This window comes from Aquila chrysaetos, chromosome 8 (genome assembly GCF_900496995.4).
Source record: "Aquila chrysaetos chrysaetos chromosome 8, bAquChr1.4, whole genome shotgun sequence".
In the NCBI taxonomy this organism is placed as follows: Eukaryota; Metazoa; Chordata; class Aves; order Accipitriformes; family Accipitridae; genus Aquila; species Aquila chrysaetos.
Window position 1 is genome coordinate 32,168,756 of NC_044011.1, and position 20,501 is coordinate 32,189,256.

At 47.0% G+C, this 20,501-nt stretch overlaps 1 protein-coding gene across 2 annotated transcripts in view; it reads left to right on the plus strand.

The window, feature by feature from the left end:
• The first annotated feature begins 12,521 nt into the window (after nucleotides 1-12,521).
• PAK5 (p21 (RAC1) activated kinase 5) overlaps nucleotides 12,522-20,501 on the plus strand; it is a 92,019-nt gene continuing 84,039 nt past the window's right edge. For both annotated transcript variants that reach the window (XM_030021190.2, XM_030021191.2), the window contains exon 1: nucleotides 12,522-12,666. The gene's annotated coding sequence lies outside the window, so the exon portion shown is untranslated. The remainder of the gene's footprint in view (nucleotides 12,667-20,501) is intronic.

Genomic DNA, 20,501 nt, shown 5'->3' on the forward strand with positions numbered 1-20,501 from the left:
GAACTTTTTTTTTTTTTTTAAGTTTTTACACACAGAATCTGACTTTCTTGGAGCCACGTGACCCTGGGAGCTGGGGGAGTGAATTCCCAGGTTGAGGGTGACACAGCTTTACACTGTTGATTATCCTTTCCTCCATTGGCTGTCCCACAAACCAGGGCTGACCCAGGCACAGAGCAGGGGACCCTTTCAGCTAGACCCCTTAACACAAAAATAGAGTCAGAAGTTGGGATGAGTGAGTGAGGGCCTGCGGACAAGCTGGGGTGGGGACTGGGGATCAGGATGCACCCCTTGCTGTGGATGGTACTCAGAGTGTGGCTGGTGTCAGCAAAAGCATCCACGAAAAGAAGGGGGTTTTTGCAAGCAGGGGTGGAAACGCAGCGGGGCACTGAAGAACTGGAGGGGAAGATTACAAATACAGAAACAAACATCCTTGCTTAATGCAGGGTTTGGCTACCATTGAAATGTGGGCTAAAACTGGTGAAAACCTTTGAGAGGTGAATGCAAATAAGAACAAGTAATACCATATCTTTCTTGTGCTGGTTAAAGATTAACTGTCTTTTGGCACTTTTCCTCAGTTCTTGTTTCTATTTGCTTCAACCGTTGGGCACTGAGCAGTGATTATAAACCCAGAAGGCTCCATTCTTTGTGGAGTGTGTGTCCCCAGAGCACCCGGAGCAGCGAGGCTCAGAAAGGCTTATAGTGCTTGTACCTGGGGTGGGACACCCAAGATAACCCCGCAACAGCACTGAGCGGAGGATGAAGGGGTGTCTTGGCTATAAGATGTGATCTGTAACCAGAGTCTGATGTGATGCTGAAGGACTCTCAAGCCACGGATGGTTGGACGTGGTGTTCCCAAAAGGCCTTGAAATACAAAGAGCTAGGACCATGCTCCCCAGAAACGTTGTTTTTGTCCTGGCGGTGTTGTGCCAGCAGGAGTGGATTAAGGGAAGATTCCCTCGTTTGAGAAGGGGGACTCCTTAATCCCCAAAGCCTGGTTACAAAGATCCTGGAGAGAGTAATCACAGCCAGACAGATTAGCGTCTGCTCGGGAGCCCGGCAAGAGAGGGCAGCGTGGCACTGCCAGCCCCAAAGTTGGTCCTCACCCTTGTTTGCAGCCCTTTTTCCAGGCCTGTCTCGTAGATGTACTCAGGCACTTGAAAACACAAAATCCACAGAAAAGAAGGCATTAAAAAGAGCATTTCCTTACTCAAGTCATGGGTGGCTTCCCACAAGTGAGAAACATGCAAAACACCTCTGGGGCAGGTGACAAATAATGAGGGGTGGGTGTTTTTTTACAAGTGTCTTTAATATTGCTTTTGCAAGGCTCATGCCATAACAAACTGAGTCATCCTTTAGCCAGAAGAAGAAAAGGAAGAGATGCTTCTCAGGAACACTAGCTGGTGTAGGGCCATCTCCGTGATGCCTGGAGGCACGCTGGCCTTCAGCCATGTGAGGAAACCCATAGTTACCGCCTTGGTTGTGTGAGAAGCCTTGAAACCAGAGTTTGTGGTGGTGTGTCCCTCATTTTTTACTTACTGTGGCTTGTGCTGTCAGGGAGCAGGACCGTGCTCTCCTTTTCCGCGAGTACGCCAAACCCAGCCTTTTCGGCAAGGTGCAACTTCTTTCTTGTTTATTTATTTGAAACCAAATCCCTAAACTGTGGGATTTCTGTACAGATATAGTACAAGTGAAGCATTTATCCTGGCTGTGGCATATTCCTGCTGGGAGATCCTGCAGGAGAAATGGACCATATTGGCTTTTCCAACTGGCTTCAGGTATCACTGCAGCGGCACATGAACTCAGTGGTGCATGCATTTACCTGGCAGGAGACAGTTGCCTCAAACCAAGTGAGGATCAGCTCCCCGACAGGTTCACCATTTCAAATTTAAAACTGCATTATTTTTTCAGACAGGATTTTCTGGTATCAAACCATGCCTCCTTTTTTGCATCCTCCATAGACAAGACAAAAGACAGTGGCATTCTTGATGCTCCCCAGAGCATGCCCTGCGACCCGTGGTGATGGCAGGGCTCAGCCAGGCTGGATGGTGAGGTCAGCAGATGCAGGCAAGTGCCAGCTGGCCCACCTCAGGCTTGGGAACTGGAACTTCGGGCCCTGTTGCACATTGCCTTCTTGGTTGCTCTTTTTAAAAGTTCCCTTTGGGCAATGTTGAAGCGCCCCTCAGCACGCTACCCTGTGATGAGGCTGATGCTGCTCTACTCCAGCCTTGCAACTGCAGCTCGTCAGTTGTTCTTGGCTTTCAAGTCCAACATGATCATCTCCTACAGTCAAATCAGTCCCCTTCGTATAGGGCCTTTGCTTTCAGTTTTCAGACCCTCTGGATCCTCCTCTTGCAGGTCTTTCTTGTCTCCGTGATGCTTTCCTGGCTGGGGATGGTTCAGTTTAAAGCCCTCTCCTACTTCTGTATGAATCCATCATCTGAGAGAGACATCACTGATGAAGTACATATAAACAGTGTGGTAGAAAGGAAAGCTATGTAATATCAGAGCTACCAAGAGCCTGATGCCCTTTTGCTTAAGTCACCGAAACAGACTGCAGAAGGGTAGGGAGCTATCCTGCTTTTCTAATCATTTCCAGTGTGACTTTGCACTGGACAAACTGTTTCAGCCCAGATCCTCTTTAAGGCATTCATTGCCTGATTTCAAAAGGAATTCAATAAATATCTCTAAAGATCTGGTCCTTGAACTCTCCCTTTGCCATTCCTTGCTGAATTGAGGGTCAGTGTTTTCTCTTCTCCCTCCATTGCACCTGCTCAGGAACACTGATGCAGAGGGTGATTTCTGTAAGCATCAATTCCCAGTCTCAGGGGACTCTGCTCTGCCGAAAGAGTGTGAGCATGTCTACCCATGGAACATGGCAGAGGAACACGCCAGGTACCATCTGGCAGAAGATGCTCCATCGGCAGGACACCCACTCCCATGCTTGGATGCTGCTGGGCTGAGGTGCCACATGTTCCACGCTGGCAGACCTGCACAACTGTGGGGTTGTTGACCTTTTTTCCCTCCCTCCTGGGCCATTTTGTATTGAATTGGATTTGTATAGTGGCTTTTTTGCTGCAGACTGTGCCACTGCTTTGGGATGCCTGCTCCTACAGTTTATCCTCTCAATTTAAATGTTGCCGAGGAGCTGTGTCAACCCTAGCTTCTTAAAGGATGAAAATCCTTTCTGTTGTTGAAAATCGACTGTGTGCAAGTGTCTGAGGACCAGCACCGGTTTGTACTGTATACTGAATAGGAGCAGTGGTCTCAGTCTGGTTTCTAAATCAGGTCAGCTGACGTTAGCGAGGCAAGAACAGCAAACAACCTGGTGCTATTCTCCATCTGTGCTCAGAGGAGACCCAAACGGTATCAGCAGAAGGGCTGCAGGGAGAGAAGAAGGTGTCTTGGCAAACCTGTGCATGTGACGTAATAGCCAAGAGAAATCCCTGTTTGCAGCAGGTTGTTTTCCATTTCTTGCATGTGGCCATCAGCGTAATTGTAGCATACAAACTGCTCAGAGGAGATAATGCCCAAGAATAACAGCTAATGGGGAAGAGCGGGAGAGAGAAGAGGAACAACTTTTTATTGCTGCCATATGCTTTAAATCCCTTCATCTCTCTTGCTACAGTCATAGCGAGGAATTTTTTTGCATTGGGAATTTTAGTGCTGCTTTAAAAGAGCCAGATTAGCAATACCAAGGAAGTAACCACCTGCCCATCCCTGGGATGTCTTCCTGCTCCTGCCTGCACTCAAGATCTCATAAATGCACCCTGCCGACTGTGGGCACCTTACTGGTTTTTCCATCTTGATCAAATCAGTGTCTCTTCCCAGAGAGTGGACAATGCTTTGCTTTGAAAACAGACCACCATAATAAGCCCAAGAGTTGTTCTTCAGGTCCCAACAAGTGCCTGGTCTGCTGGAGAGCACCCCACTGAGAGGGAGGAGATGGATCACAGCCTGTGGGGGGTGTCTCTCCAAACCTGCCGCACTGGTTTGAGCATCCTGCAGTCCCCCCGCTCTGGTCAGCACAGGCTGAAGCTGATTTTTAAGTCAGCAAGCTGTTGGGGAAGGAGGGGAGGGGAGCCTTGGCAAAGCCATGATCCCGTTTGCTCTGATGACTAAAACTCATGAGGTGGTTCCTTGTGTCAGAGGAAGGAAGTGAACATACATGGTATCTTCAGCAAACCAATTTCAGGCTTGTACCAGTTCCCTTTTCAGTGTAATTTAATCATCTTCAGTGTCTGATTCTACAAACACGGCTTTGTACTGCTAAACCTGTACTGCATATTAGCAGAGAGGCAGCTGGAATTTGAATTTGATTTTGACTATAGTGAGAAACCTTATATTTAGCACTTGGCAAATCTCTTCAATGCAGGAGCATATCAGTATATAAATGCAGGTTGCTTTGATCAGTGTAATTTTGGAAGCTTACGATGAGAGAGAGAAAGTAGGTTGGGTACTGATACTTGTAAAGGAGCTATAGAAAAATATTCTACCAGGTGATTGCAATTATATTACTCTATAATATCAGCCTACCTAGAATTTGCTGCAAAGAATTGTTTGTAATGGAAAAATGCTTTGGGTTACCAAGTACTTTTAATGCAGTCTTTTGTAGCCTGCAATATAAGGGTCAGGTACAGAAGCATGTTCTATCAGAGGAAGGGACTGGCAAGAGCAAAGAACAGCAAGAGCTGTACTAATCCAGGGACACGACGGTGGCCAGGAAATGCAGCACAAGCCGAAATGGTAGTGGGATAAACTGCCTGCTTTCACCCCTCTTCTCTGTTGGGCAAAACTCCTGCTGGCTTCTTTGCTGTGTAGGATGCCAGACTAATAGTCACTCTTGGCATTAAAACACGTGTAGGACTCAGGATTTGGCCATATGCTCTAACAAAAGGAAGTACTTTAGTTTGCAGCTTGGGGCTGGAGCTGGAGGCATTCCCAGCGATTGCCTCTTCTGACAGTTTGCGTCCCTTTGAAACCTGTCCAGTTTTGAAAGGAGCCGCCTCTGACCCTGGCGACTTCACAGCAGCTCGCACAGATGTACGAATGTGACTGCACTGCTGTAAACTCTGGTTCACTCCCCAGACATCCCTGGGGTCTGGTTTTCTTTTGGAGTTGCTGTTAGGGGGGAGAGTACTTGGTAACTGCTGGGTGGAGAGCACTTGGTACCTGCTGGGTGGAGAGCAAGGGCTTCTGGCAGCTGTGAGGCTCATCTGTGGGCTCATTGCTTCATAAGAAAGACTTTGATTTTTAGCAAGAGGGTTCCCTTTACATAGAAAAAGCGATCGGTGCCAGAACTTAGGAGTACGTGGTTTTGTGAAGGAGCTCAGGTTCTGCTCTCAGCAGAAAGAGATAAAAACTAAGGCAATAGCAGTGACTTTGTTCTTCAAATTTGCATGGGCAGAATAGAAAATGGAGCTTGGATGAAAATATTATCATCAGTGTTGTGGGCATGGTAACTGAGCATTCGCTGCCTCCGGAAAAGAAGTAAGATGAAGAGGTGACTCTTCCTCCCCATCGCGTCTGCTGGCTTCTGGCTTCCAAGAAATAGCCTGAGCACTTTGATTTATTGACGTGCTGCAAAAAGGCAGTTAAGTTTTACAGTCAGCCAACCCTGTGAGTCCAGATCTTCTGAAACAGAAATTAAAAGGGAGCCTCCCCGTCTCACGTGTGTGAAGAAGGACTGATATTTTCAAAGCACTGTTGTGTGATGGTGCTGCGGGACTTCAGATCTGACGGTCACTCATTCTCCGCTTTGGGATTGTGGCTTCTTCTGCCCAAAGGGCTGGAGCAGATATAACTCCTCAGGGAGCTTCACCAGGAGATATACACAATTGCAGGGTTCAGGCTGTGTTAGGCCCCAAAACCCACCATCCCTGGGCATAGCCCAGAGGACCCAACTTGGAAGGCTTGAGTGCACAGCCCTCTTCCACAGCCAAGAGGTGGTCAAGAGGTTATTGCCTGCTATCAGAGGCTGCAGTTCCTTCCAGCTTGTGATGCCTTCTGCTCTCTAACCCACCACCACCAGCGGGTGACCAAGAGAGCACCGGCAATGCTGCAGAGATTGTTTTTGCACCATGGCTACAAAGCGAGAGCACATGAGATTTGATGCCTTGCAGCTTTTTGCTCTTTGGGCCTGTAGATCAGTGTAGCAGGAGATGGTTTGTCTCATGTCGAATAGCTGACTGTGGGCCAGTTGGCAGCCCCTGTGCAGGGAGGCCTGTGTTAATAGCAGAGTTGGGGTTGATGCATGGCGTTGCTAAAACGGATTGACAGATTTGCAGAGAGCAACTTTCATGCATCCCATATGTTGCTTGGCTTCCTCTGGGTGACTTAAAAAGAGGCGAAAAAATCTTTTGCTGGAAGAAAGTAAGAGTATTTGTATACTTGGCTGTTTTTAAGCATCTCTTTTCCCCCCTCTAGCTTGACCTGATGTGGTCAAAAAAGAAAAAGGGTGTCGATTAATGATTTTAGAAGAGTGCACAGATGCATTAAGTAACTATAGTTTCCTGTGGCCCTAACAGCAGGCACAGGAAAGTTCCCATAAAAATTGAGAAGTTCTGCTCTCTAAGAATTGCAGCCCTGACTTGGATTGTCAAAGATACACGCTGCTAAACGGCATGGTAACTGCTGGAGCACTCTGATTTACACCTGAAAGATTCAGCTCATTATCTATAGCAGAACTGCCCAGGAAGTATGAAATTTAACCTTGAGGTCAAACAAGAACTTTTCGGAGCAATCCTATTTTTACTTCTCTCTGTTTCATTTAGGCAAACACGTGCAGTACAGACCATCGGTCCTGATGAAGTGCCATTGTTCAATGCTGAAAAAATGCACATTTGATCTAGTTTGCATTTCCTAAAAACTGTGTTATTGATTTGACAATATATTTTTCCTTGGAAAAAAAAATCTGCAGTTATTTATTCATTCTTGCCCCTTGGTGAGCTTGCTACCATCTGTTTTTCTTGGCTTTGCATCACCTTTTTTTTTTTCACTTATTCTTCTCCCACTGTGCACCACTGAAGGACTATACTATACATTATCTCATAGCCAAATTATGCAGGGTATTGTAAACATGTTGTAAACTTTGCCAGCTGCAAAGTCAAGGGCTCTGAGAGATCTTGCTAAGCACTGGAAATGGTCTTTGAAGAAACAAGGCAGCCTTTTGGAAGCAGATTTGCAGGGCAGTGTGACTCAAAGGTGTAATACTGCTTTTGCAAAATGCTGGGGGAAGAAGAGGAGCAAATAAATGTGTTCTTGAATCCCTGTAGCTTTATCATAGAGGCCAAGAAGTCCCTGAAGCAGTATCTGCTCAGCACCCACTGATAAGACACAGCATGGCTCCTGCACGCAGATGCCGGGACCTGCGGGCTCTGTGCCCTGGCGGGTGGTAACAGGGATCAGAGCCTGATATAGCGCCGGCACCACTGTCATTTCAGTCAGGACAGGACGATGCTCAGGGCACGTTGCAGGACTGAAGCCCCTACACATCCCAGGGTTATCCCTGGAGTTGGAGCAGCAATGTCCTGCAACCAGTGTCCTGGGAGGATGCAAGCCACAGGGCATCTCGTGCTTTGCGTTGCAGGGTTAGGGCCCATTGCTGCCCTCGGAAAGAGGAGCTAAGGGGAAGAATCATAGGTGTGTGAGGATAAGTCTGTGCACATCTGCAAGAAATATCACTAGTTATAGATCTCTGTGTATCTTTTGGTTGTTGAACCATAAGGATATTGGCAGTAGCAATACCAGGCATTCCAGAAATAATGCCTCAAAAATATACAGTAACTTTAAAAGTACCTTTATGAGGTTTAGTATCGGTTCTGTTTGTCTGTCTTCTGGCGACTGATCTTGGTGCAGTGAAGGTCGTGCCTTCAAGCTTTCATCCCATGGTACACTTCCAGAAAGGGCAGAAATCTCTGTCTGGGAGACACAAAACTTGAGCCCAGGAGCTGGGAGTGCAGGAGGAGCACTAGGCAGCACGGAAATAGAGGTTATGGCGACCCTTGCAAATAGAGAGAGAGGCCATGGGGTTGTAGCGGTGCACTCTGCAGGGAGCAATCCCAAATTCCATGAAGTCAAGAGGACTAGGAAGCAATGTGGATTACTGGACCACAGGGAAGAGCCTGTTTCTGTGGAGGTGGACATGTAAATAAATACCTGGATGGACTGATGATACGCATACAACCCTCAGTGAAATGCAGTTTTCTACATTTGCTGTAAATTCATTATATAAGCTTTCATGCTCAGATTTTGACTCATAAGGAAAACAAAGTCATCTTAAGTTTAGGGGAGATATGAGGTGGAGCTATGAGAGTAACTGCTCTGGTACCAGAGATGTGGCCCTTAAACGGTGTTTTGGAAAGAGTCCAGGGGCTGGACGGGAGCACTGTGGTGCTTGGGGTGGCACAGTTCCGCTCCACCCAGCATCCTTCGGCCGTCCTCCCCATGCAACAGCACGCAGCCCTCAAAAGACTGCTGGCTGCTGAGAGGAATAGCTGGACAGGATGTTCGTTTACAATATTTAGGGAATTCAAACCCGTCTTTTAAATTATCCGAGCAATACTTCATCTTCCTCTCCAACAGTTAGCGAAAAGGATCACAAGTTCAGTCGTACTTACATAATGTGGCTGTGAATATCCTATGATTTATTGCCCTATTCTTGCTATTTTTACAGGGTTAAGGGCTTAGGGGAGAAAAATTGCTTAGCTTGGTGAGATGTATTTCTTTTTGCAAAGAAAGGACGAATTTCTTCCAGCCCTGGAAGTATTCTTGTGAAAGCTTTTTCTTCTCTGAAGAGTCTTTTATTACTATTATGGGCTTACATTGATAGGCTCGCACTCTCATTAAGGGGCACTGATTTAAATGAGGGACTTTAATCAACAATTTTCATCATGGTTTAAATCAGCTAGCAGGAAACACAAAATTGATTATTTAAATGAATCTTGTTCTTCATTTGTATTTTTTAATTATTTTCCTAAGGAACAACTGATACTTCCTTGCTGGAGCCTAGTGCTCTTTTTTCACTTATGATCAGGACATGCTATTACCATATTTATTTAAGAATCTGCATGTTAAGTCTAAAGTTACTTAACATTTTTCATTTTATGTGCCGAACTGATGGCTGATGCCTCTACTACATGAGTAATTTTAATGTTAATTTGTGTCAAGGTGCACTGGAGAGCAGAGTAAGAAACATACATTAGCTACTGTGCTCTAATTTAAATCACATCTTAAATATGGACAGGTGGGGTAAGGAGAAGAATACAATTTTCAAAACTTACTCTGCATTTGAAATGGACATTTTGAACATGGGAAATATTACCTCTTGACAGCAAGCTGGGATATTTCTAATCACCAAATCCTCATAAAGATTTATACGGGGGAAAGTGCAATTGCCTGTTCTCTCTTTCATTTCAATCCCTGATGGTTTTTTGAGCAAACTGAAGGGAAGAACATCTTTCCGTGCATCCCGAGGAGAAACGGGTCTGTATGTAATGGACTTAGAGTCTCAAAACCTCCTGATCCAGGTGGTTCAGCAAATACTTCAGTCACTGAAGTGGCTTGACTTCATCTAAAATTTTTAGGGATTTATTTCTGTTTATTATAGTATTACAGTGAAACTTAGGCCATAATGTTCAGTGCCATCGATTCAGTTTTAATTTAAAATTATTGAATTTTAAAAAAATAATGTAGATTAAAAAATTAATAATCCTATGCTCTGATTTTTCTGGGGAAAGGACATTTTGCATTTTCATCCTCCTTTCTTTTGCATCAACTCCAGCTCAGTGCAGCTGCAACGAGTTGAGGGGCAATATTTCTGATTCATACCATTGTGTGTAAGAATAAGCCAAAACCAAAATGAACCTTTTTTGAAAAGCTTTGGGCTTTGGGGTATATGTATGCATATATCCAGCATTTTTCATATCGAAGAGATTAAATAGTCAAGCATCCTTTGGGTAGTTCAGTTGACTTTATTGGAGAAACTAATGCCCAAGTCAGGTATCTGGTTTCTTGTTGGCTTCAACCATCATGACAGAGAGTCCGGAGCTCTCTGGGGATACACAGGATGGGATTTTCCAATGCCGATGGATGCATCCACCTCTCTTCGGTGTGAGTCTCAGCAGGTTCATGTTACTGAACCTCTCTGCCACCCCTGCTCCCAGCACCATGCGGGATGCAGGGGGATTATTGCTACCTCCCTCCCTCGACGCTCTTGCAATGGTGCAGTGCCTCTCTCCCAGCCCTGCAGTTTGGCAGTCGTCAGCCCATTTTGCCAATTCACTGAGACAATTTCCTACAAATCACACTTGAGGCTAAAAACAAAACAGCAAAGACTTGATTTCTTTATTTTCCCCTGCCAGAAGCCATATGTACCATGCCAAGATGTGACACGCAACACCTTGCATTACAGACACACGTCATTCATGCTGACTCAGAGCAGGGAAACCTTCACTGCCTCATCCCACGTTATTTCTAGTCTGATGCACCAGGGAAAGGCTTCAGCTTTGCGTTGAGGTCTAAGCCCAAGTTGTTTTTTCTTCTTTAAGTTAAAGTTTTAGCCTGGCTTGGGGGTTTTTGGGTGGTTTCTTTTTTTCTTTTTTTTTTTTCACAGAAGCCTGAACGTCCTTCAGTGGCTACTGATTTCAAATGACACTTCTGGCTGCAAAACCCACTGCAAACCAATGGAAACCGGGAGCAACAGAGCGACTTCAACAGTGGCACCCACTCAGAGTGGCCCTAACCAGCCTGCATCTGAGTTTCACATTTAGGGGCTCGAAGTTATGGCCCAGGGCTTCTGAATAGCTTTATGCTGTATTTTTGAACTGTGTTTGTCTGTGCCCAGTCTCCTTCCCAGCAAGGAGAGAGCGACCCTTCTCGTGCTGGTGTTGCCCATTGCCGCCGTGTCTGGGTTTTGAGGCCAGAGCAGGCACTTTGCCGTGCCAGGAAACACCGAACACCGTGTGCTGTCAAGACCAAAGGGAGCCCGCTTCATCTCGCAGCATTAGGTAGAGCAGTGATTGAGGGGAAAGTAAAGAAAATAAGGTAGAAGCAAGCATTACGGGTAATGGAAGAGCACATTTCTGATGGATTTTTTTTTGTTGTCGTCATTAATGTAGGGGTTTTCGTACATGCGGAAACCTGTTTAGACCCCGGGTGAGTGGCCGAGTGCCATGAGAGCCTCAGCCTTTGCACCTCCCGCTGCCCGTCCCAGCACGGCCACCCCATGCAGCTCCAAAGCAGACCCTTGTCTTCAAGACGTTCCTGTCATATCCTCTCTGCTCCCGCCATTCATAGTGCATTTTAATGCAAATGTGCATCAGAGAAACTAGAAATGACATTTAATTCGACATCATTAAGTATGAGATTGCCCCTCTCCCATGCAGGGCTGTATCAATCAAGCCGGCTTCAGGTCTTTTCTTCCTGGGGATCTGCTGCAGGTACTTCCAAAAAACACTTTGCCATCTGCGCTCGGTGTTTCCTGGCAGGGATGGTTTATGGTCCATCACCTCCCTCCTGATTTAGCATGTGGAAGGACCAATATGTACCTTTATTAAAGGCAATCTTAATCTTTCTTATGGAACATTATACAAAAACGTAGGCTTCGAGCCGCTTTCAGAGGCAGGCACAAACTGCTGGCAGTAATACACCTAAATTACATGGGATATACGGGGTTTGGCTGTTGTACTTCTCCAACTGCTTCCTTCCATTGCTTGCCTTAACCAGATTTGTTCCCAGCGCCTGGCCATCACTGGGGGAGAGCTTATGGGTAGCAAAACTTGTCGGAACAGTTGTTTGTATAATATATATATATATATATATATATATATATATATATGACTGAGGTCCAAGTGCAGAAGGAAGCGGATGGGTGGATGCCCGGGTGGATGCCCAGATGCATGGGTGGCTGGATGTACAGGCATGTAGGTGGATGGATGTGTGGGTGGATAGGTGGACGGATATATGGGTGGGCGTGTGGGCGGATGGTTGCCGAGTTGGGGGGCGGATGTGGATGGGAGCGTGGATCGGTGCACGAGCGGGCAGATGTGTTGGTGGGTGGCTGGATATACGGGAGCATGGGTTGGTGCGTGCGTGGGTGGGCGATATGTGGGTGTACGAGCGCACGGGTGGGTGCACAAGTTGGTGCGTGAATGGGTAGGTGGGTGTCTAGGTGCACGGGTTGGTGCAGGAGCGGGTGGGTGGGTGCCTGGGTTGGTGCAGGCGTGGGTGGGGTGCGCGTTTGGAGGATGTGCGAACGGGCGGGTGGACAGACGGCCGAAGTCTCAGGACACACGTTACGGGCAGGTGCGCAGCCGCTGCCTCCCGCTGCGGACCGAGCCCGCCTCAAGCGCGCCGCCGCCCCGCTCCACCCCGCCCCGCCCCGCCAGCAGCGCGCTGGCTGCGCGCCGCTCCGCGCCGAGCAGCACGCGCTGGCGGGGCGGGGCGGGGTGGGGCGGGGCCCTGCTGCCGGCCCGTCCCGGCGCGGGGGCGGTGCCGCGCCCCGCCCCGGCTCGGCGGGCGGGGGGCGGGCGGTGGCGGCGGCACCTGCGGGCCGGGCCGGGCCGTAGGGAGCGGTGCCGAGCCGAGCGGAGCCGAGCGGCGGCCGCGGCCCGGATGTAGCCGGCGCGGGAACATGGCGGTGGGGGCGGCGTGACGGCGGCGGCCGCCGAGGTAGGGCCGGCTGGAGCGGGGCGCGGTGCGGTGGATGCGCGCAGGGTACGCGGCGGCTGGCGAGGCGGAGCGGCGCGGCGCGGGCGGAGGTTCGACCTTGTGGGGCCGCGGGCGGGCGCGGCGCTCCCCGGAGCGCGGCGGGGGCCGCCGTGCCGCCCGCCCGCCCGCCCGTCCTGGCAGCCGGTGCCCGGCTCGGCGGAGCTGGAGCGGGCCGGGAGACAAAGGCACGGCCCGGGCATCCTCCTCCCCACCTGTGCGGAGCGGGCAGAGCCGCGGGGGCTGCCGAGGGCGGCTGGCGCAGGGGGAGCCGGGCGCTCCCGGGCTCCTCTCCTGGAGGGCTCCCGAAGGGTCGGCGTAGGTGATTTCGCTTTAAATACCTTGTCGGGGTTTCCCACAACAATGGCTTTTTTTTTTTGCTTTTTTTTTTTTTTTAAGCATTCTGATTCTTGTCAGGTGTTCTTTCCAGAGGAAGTTGCTCCTAACTTTCCGTGAATATCATGTGCTTTGGGTTTCACCCACCAAGCAGGTGTCCAGAGAGATGTACAGCCGCTCCTGGAAATGCTCGTGCATGCACCTATATACCTCTGCTCGCTCTCATTTTTTGCATGTAAAGGGTTAGAAATGCCTGCAATCGACTCCGTTCTTCTGTCTGTGTTCGTTAGCCTTAGATCATCGTAACTAAAGAAAATGAGCTGCATGGTGACTGCTGTGCTTGAATAATGCTTGAGCCTCAGACCAGAGGAGAGGTGCTTTTTTTCTTGGTATCGATCAGACCTTGAGAATTTCTCACCAACAAGCCAGCAGCACGCAAGCTGCCTTTCTTCCTCTTTGTTACACACCAGCCCTCTGTTAACATAAAGAAACAATGGAATTTTTTTTCTTCCCAAATACTCAGTGTTAGACCAAATGGGCTGTTGTTGCCATTAAGGATAAAATTCCCATTAACTCAAGAGGGGCCAGCAGTGAGACCACCCTGCTGGTAGCCTTCCCCTTCACCTTAGAATTTTTTTATATGCTTTAGCATTTGCAAAATGAAGGAAGAGAATTGGTACCTGTGTTGAGATAGATCTCTGTGGTCCCTGCTGCCCAGACAGCACTTAAGGAATCATCGCTTCTAATTTATTGCCTATATTGTACCATGAAACTTTAAATAATGCAGCTGAGGACTAACGCAGGGAGCCGCGCTCCCCTGCCCTGCGCAAAAGCCGGTGTTGATAGCTGTGAGCATCGCTGCCGCTGTTGGGGATGGACCTCTTGTTGCGTGGAGGATGCATCTGGAGGTGTTGGGGAATTGCTCTGGCCGTCTGCTGAGGATGATGTTTCTGATGAGGAGAGTGGGTTTAGTGTCGCTTGCGGGGCTCCCTGGCCATCTGCACCCCTGGGAGCGAGGTTGAGCAGAAGCTGTAGAAGCTTCTCTGTTTCAATTTGAGGTTCATAAAATGGCCCTTTGTATTGCTTATTTCTTCCAGCTGAAGTGTTACTGTTTGTGCTGCATAGCAATTACCAACACGTTGATCCCCCCATGGTGAGCAGCTGCTCTCCTGGTTTGCAGGTGGGGATGGAGGGGTGCGGGCAGCGTGGGGCAAGGCACTGGTTTCAGAGCTGCTGCTACTGTGCTGGCTAAAGCTTTGGGAGTTACTCATTGCAGTTTGCCTTACTGGCTGTTTCTGTGGTTTAGTCACCATTTTTTGGTTGTAGTTTGTTTCAGGTTGATGGAAGGTCTTTGTTCAGTGTGGAATTACGTTTTTGTATTAATTGGAGATAAACTGAGTAAAAACATGGTTTGAGTTGAGGGAAGGACTCACTCTCGTGTTGAGAGTGCTGAAGCTAAACTTTCTTCTTTAACCTCCTTCAAACATTTTTACAACTGGTTTTGATCCAGATGAAACTGCTCTGTCTAGCGGAGATAAATTTTACTCAGAACATTTTAGACAAGTTTGCCGTAGTCCTGCCTCCCCTTGGTGCAGAAGCTCTGAGTGCCATTACTCACTCTTGCAGTTTTTTAACCTTATTCCAAGGAAATGAGGGCTAACCAGTCAGTGTGAGTGTGCACGCATGTCATTCAGCTGTAGTGACTGTTGAATCATACTTAACAGAGGGGCTCTGAGTAGTCATTTCTGTGCGGAGAAGTGGTAGCACAGAGAGGAGACCGTGGCAGTCCTGTTGTGGAGAACCCCTTTACAAGTCATCAGCAAATCCCCTGGGTGACCCCCCACAGAGCCAGACCTAGTAAATCCCATTGTTTGTTAGATTCCCTTGTTACTTTGGCACCCCTATTTGCTTCCCAGTGGCTTTTTTTTTTTTTTTTTTTTTTTTTTTTTTGGACATCTTCATCAGTCACAGATATTCACAGTAGGTGAATATTTGGCTTTCAGTGAAATCTCAGCATCCCAATGGCTGATTACAAACTGGGAACGTGTAACGAGCAAGGTTCTTGCAAAGCATTTTATTTCCCAACTATTATTTGCCAAAGTAACAGTTACTTTAGCAACTATTCCTTTGAAAACTAATATTTGGGAAATAGAATGCTTTGCAAGAAACTTGCTCACTAGTGTCAACTGCTGCTGTCAATCAGCTCAGCTGAGAACAAATTTCTCATGGTGCTTAGTTAACAACAATTATGAGTTTTGTCTTACTTACCTCATCAACATCATATCTGACCCCAGATTTGCTACTGAAATAGGGGAGGCAGACTGTTCTTTTTGACATCAGTTGGGGTATGTAATTTGGGTTTAAAGCTGAGTTCAAGGAGGACTCCAGCTCGTGTGGCTGAAGCCCAAGAGGTGATGCTGGCACAGATCTGTCAGGGGTACTGTGCTGTTTCAGGGAGGTATAGAAGAAAGAAGAGGAAAAATAAAGCAGAAGAGCGCCTGCATCTCTGCTCCTCCTCTCTGATCACCCTCACATTTGACACTTAAATCCAATTATTGCTTTGAAGCTGCTCCAATTAAGAATCTGAAGTGTTTGGCATCTACTTTCAATACATAAATTCACTCCGGTTTTACCGGCTTACTTTGCAAAAGCTACAAACAGAAGTCTGCTGTGTGGTGTGCGTTGAACCTGCTGACAGGTGTTTGTGGGTACCAACAGCTGAAGAGTTTCTGAAATACACATAAAGCTCAAACAAAAAACCTCTTGCTAAAATACCTCCTTGGGATATCCTGCTCCTGGCATTAGCATCTCTGACTCATGGTACTGTTTGGCCATCCTGGTGGGGTTTCTGGGGCCATCTGTGCTTTGCTTCTTGCTGAAGTCAATGGAGTTGGTCTGTTGGGTCTGCTGCAGGGTTTGGCCACATTTCCCTGGGTTTTGGTGAAAGCGAAGCGAACCCTCTGCTGTCAGGGCGGGGTGGTCGGTGACAGCAGCTAGGTAGAAACTAGAAACACCACGATGGAAACTTCATGTGGTTGATATCCCTCACACCTGGAAGGCATACACTTTTTACCATCTTGCAATTATACTCTATTATTTTGTTCCATTAATTCTAATCTAGTAAACGTTTCCATACAATCTTACTACTCTCAATAGCTATTTGAAGCATGAAGGGTGTTTTATACAACTATTTGCTCAAAAAATGGATGGCACAACCAATAGAGCCTCAGTTCCTGTCGTGTCCTCCCTTGTAGCTTCTCTGGTGTCTGATATGGGTTTGTCTCTTGCTTGGTAGGAGCTTCATAGGGTATCTCCCTTCTTTCCAGATACAAAGCTTGATATTTTTGAGACGACTTCCCCCCATTAAATTCAGCTTCAGCTGGTGATGAGGTGCATCAGAGGCACAGCACAACTGCATTGGCTTCATTATCAAGGGAAAAGAGCTGAAAACTGGAAAGTTTCAAAAATGTTACTAACTGCACAAAACCTCAGTTAGTTATGAGGCCATTTAAAAGGTAACTCCCCCCAGCCCTGCCTTAGAGCAAATTTCAGTGCATTCTAGTGTTATTTAATGTTCAGGTAACTCTGCTTAAGCCTTTAATTCATTAGGCCATGGAGATTCACTGGGGACTTGCTGTTAGTGCTGGTGTTTCAGCCTGCCTGTCACCAAGCCCAGCAGGGCTTGGCATTGCATTTGGAGGGCTGTCCACACGACCAAGAAAACAAAATATTTTCTATCAAAATGAATGTTTAGCTTTTGCTTTTCTTTTTTTCCTCGAGAGAAACAACTCAGAGGGCAGGACTGTGCCTGGGGCTTCAGGGCTAAGACCTGCCACAGCGTTTGGTTCTCATGTGGTTCAGCCATGCCTGTTGAAAGCAGCCGTCTTGCAGCCCTGGCACAAAATGTCGGCTTTGAGCCAAGTCTTGTGCCTTAAAGGTTCAAGGATTATCCCTTTCCAAGTAGTGCCTGTGAGTGCAGTGACATGAGAAGCGCATGGTCCCATCATGTCGTGCAGAGCCAGCCACGACATATGAAATCAGCTACTTTGCATCTTTTCCAACTGTTTGTTTTTTCTGGGCTGTGTAAGAGTGCTACTGCTTTTGGAAGGTGCATCTAGTGGAAGTACAAAGGTAATTACGTTTCAGAGCAGACAGAGCTTGAATATCTTTTAAAGTCAAACCAATCAAACAAAAATGTGTGAGTCAAGTTTAGCTCTTCGCCTTTTACAGGCTGGGCTGGCATTTCCTATTTCTGACCTTTCTTATTCCCTAAGCAAAGCTTTTATTAAAACATGAGCTGTATATACCAATTAATATTTATATCTCACGAACCACCAAAATTGGGGTCCTAGTAGGGCTGGAGACTGTAAGGACACGTAGTAAGATGTGTTTTCACCCTGGGGAGCTTATGGCATAAGGTGTACCCATCCTGTTTGTACATATGCCATGTGCCAGGGTGAGGATAGCCAAAGTGTGCAGGAGCAGAGTGGCGTGACTTGCTCAGGGGCACACAGTGATGGAGAGCAAAAGTGAAATCCCAGCTCCCATCATTTTCCTTCTGGGCCATCCTGGCTCTGCTCTGCGCGCCAGCTCTGCTGTTAAGAGTTTGCTGCTAGCGAACGGCTCTGCCTGCAGCAGGACACGCTGCTCTGGTGTCACAGGGGTGGGAGCTTTGATTTTGCTGAACAAAGGTGCTCTTCCAAAAATAGGTTAAGCCAAAGAACTTGGATGCCAACAATAGCAATAGAGATTTTCCATTTTCCGACTGTGTTTGAGATTTATTGTTCCTTGTTGGAGGCAGCTGAAAAAGTAAGAGATGCTGTAGCTATAGGCAAGGGAATAGTGGAAGTAGACATACACTGTCACCTCTGATGGAGGAAAAACACGTGTCAGATATCACTGTAGAAATACACAATAATGCAAAATAACAATGTAAATAAAAATGTGCAGTGTCACTAAACCCTTCCCATAGCAAAAGTTTCGTTGCTTTCCTAGCAGTTAAGGTACCCCAGAAAGGGAAGGATGGAGAGATCCCTGGTGACAGAGGACAAAAGAAATGCCAACAAGCAAAAACTGGAACGAATAAATGCCACAAGAATGATCCTGGTGATGGCCCCTATAAACCTTTCATTGCGACACGCTCTGCTGTGTGTGAATAATTCACTCTTCCTAAACTGGTGGCAGTAAAATCTGTGCAGTGGCTTTCCCCTCCACCTTCATACAGGTTGTTCAGGTGATAGTTGTTAAAACTTAAGATTTCTCTCATGGGATTCTCCATAGAAATTTTCATATCGTTAAGTTAAACTCCAGCTTTCCCATTCCCCGAGTTAGATGCATGCACAGAGGACAGAGCTAATTACTTGCACTGTGGCTATTTCAGGCACTGGGCTGAGCATGGAGCTAGAAGTCAGGAGGCACCGTGGCTCTAATCCATGCTGTGCTGCTTGCTGAGCCACCTCTGAGAAGTTAACCTCTGCGTGCCACTGCTTCCCTCTGGGTAACAGGAGGGATTATGATAATTGCTTTTGAAAAGCACTTTCAGGTGTTCAGCTTTATTTTTTTTTTTCCTAAGGCGCAGAACTATCTGGTCCTGAGCTGAAGAGGCTCAGTCTGTCCCAGGAGGCTTTTGGTACTTTGCAGGATTAGAAAAACAATGCTTAATGCCTCATCGGGCTGTTTAGGCCATGTAAATAAATACATTTAAAAGATTTTTCATGAATCTTCTATGCATTACTCACGGAAGGGCTCTTGGATACAACTGAAGGACATAGAAATGAGATATTGTTCAAAAGGGTTGTTATTGAACTCTTCGTGAAATCTAAGTAAAATGTCAGAATGCTTAAATGGTTTATTTTTTCAACCAAATTCTGCCTTCTCCACAGAAACCTGGGTTTACATCTGTTAAATTTGTCTCTACCTTGAGTTAAAGACCCCAAAGGCAACAGACTTGCTGCATTTCTTGTAGGATTTGGAGGGTATTTGGTTTTGTGTTCTATAGAAAAGGCTGATTTTCTAGGCTGAAGAAGTAGGAAGGTTTTCACGAGAGCAAGATGAGCACAAAGCAAATGTGCCCTGAGCTGTGCCTCTATCTCAGATTTTGAAGCATCCAGGAAAGAATAATGGTGCATGAATTTGTCTCTCTGTTGCACACACTGAACTCCTCTTTTCCAAATAGCAAAACTTCTTCCTATTTATGCTTTGTGTCACAGGGAAGAAATAATCAAAGGGCAGAAAACCCCATGGCTGAACTGCAGCTGAGACCAAAGTGTTAATGAAAAAGTTTTTTGTGGAGCACGGTGCTTTTAGTGGGGTGGCTGGTTGGGAAGCACCGTCTGCCGTAGGGTATGCCGGCAGTGTTTGGGGAAGCAGCATTACTGGGGATTTTATGTTGGAAACATAAAGTTTAGTGTGCTACTGGAAGTGCTCCAGTGCCAAGGCCATGGCTGTAATCTAAGCCATCAGCTGCTCTAGCAAAATCTCTGGGTGCTCCCATGTTTTATGCAGGAGCTTGAAATAATGCAGCCTAAAGCCAGGGAATATATTGCATCTTCCCGGCACGAGGGATACAGGCCCCATAAGCATGTGTTGAGAGAGGCTTGGCTGCCAAAATAGTTTAGTGTTGCTACGATGCTTGCAGGTGGTGATTGCCTTTTAAGTTCTTGCTCTCTGTTCTGACATTTTTAGGACAGTAAATGAAGGATGAGAAGTAGAAAAGCAAACAAATTAGAAAAATCTTGTGTGTGGATATCTGTAATTGCATTCGTGTAGCTCAATGGAAAGACCCCGTCCTACTGGAATTCAGGGAGGGCTTGGCAGTGAATGAAAGTAGTTACTGCCAATAGCTCTCACGCCCAAACTGAGTATGGATGACAGGGCTCAGCTTAAAGCAGGTGCCATAATACATACCCTAAAAACTGCTCCAGGGAAACACGTGCAAAACCATGTGCCTTATGTGCCACAGAGGATTTATTTGTAGGGGTGAGACTGAAGAAACCTTCGCTTGGATGGAGGTGAGAGTCAAGTCCTGGTCCTGGGAAGTGAGAGAAATGCTTTACTGAGGCAAGGCTTTTATTAGGGGCACTCTAATGAGTGACGCTTAGGCGTGTCACTCATTTTTCATTATATTAGAGATACAATACTGAAATTACCAAAAATGCAACAGCCATCCCACACCTGTGCTTTCCCTACCCGCTCTCTTTGAGGACCAGCTCTTAGCACTGTGAGGATTCAGAGAAGAATAAGTAGGGTTTTTTCAAGTACTTAAGAAGTACAAGGCATGAGGTAAATAATTTAAGCACTGATGCAGAGCATTGCCAGCTGAAAAGTGACTTAGAATCTCTTAACATGCTAACAATAAGTGGATTTTTTTCCTCTTTTGGGGGAGAGGAGTACAGAATGTGCCACCAGTCACCAGGGCTGCTTCCTTCCAAGAGAAAGGTTTGCTAGAATGAACTCAAAGACAG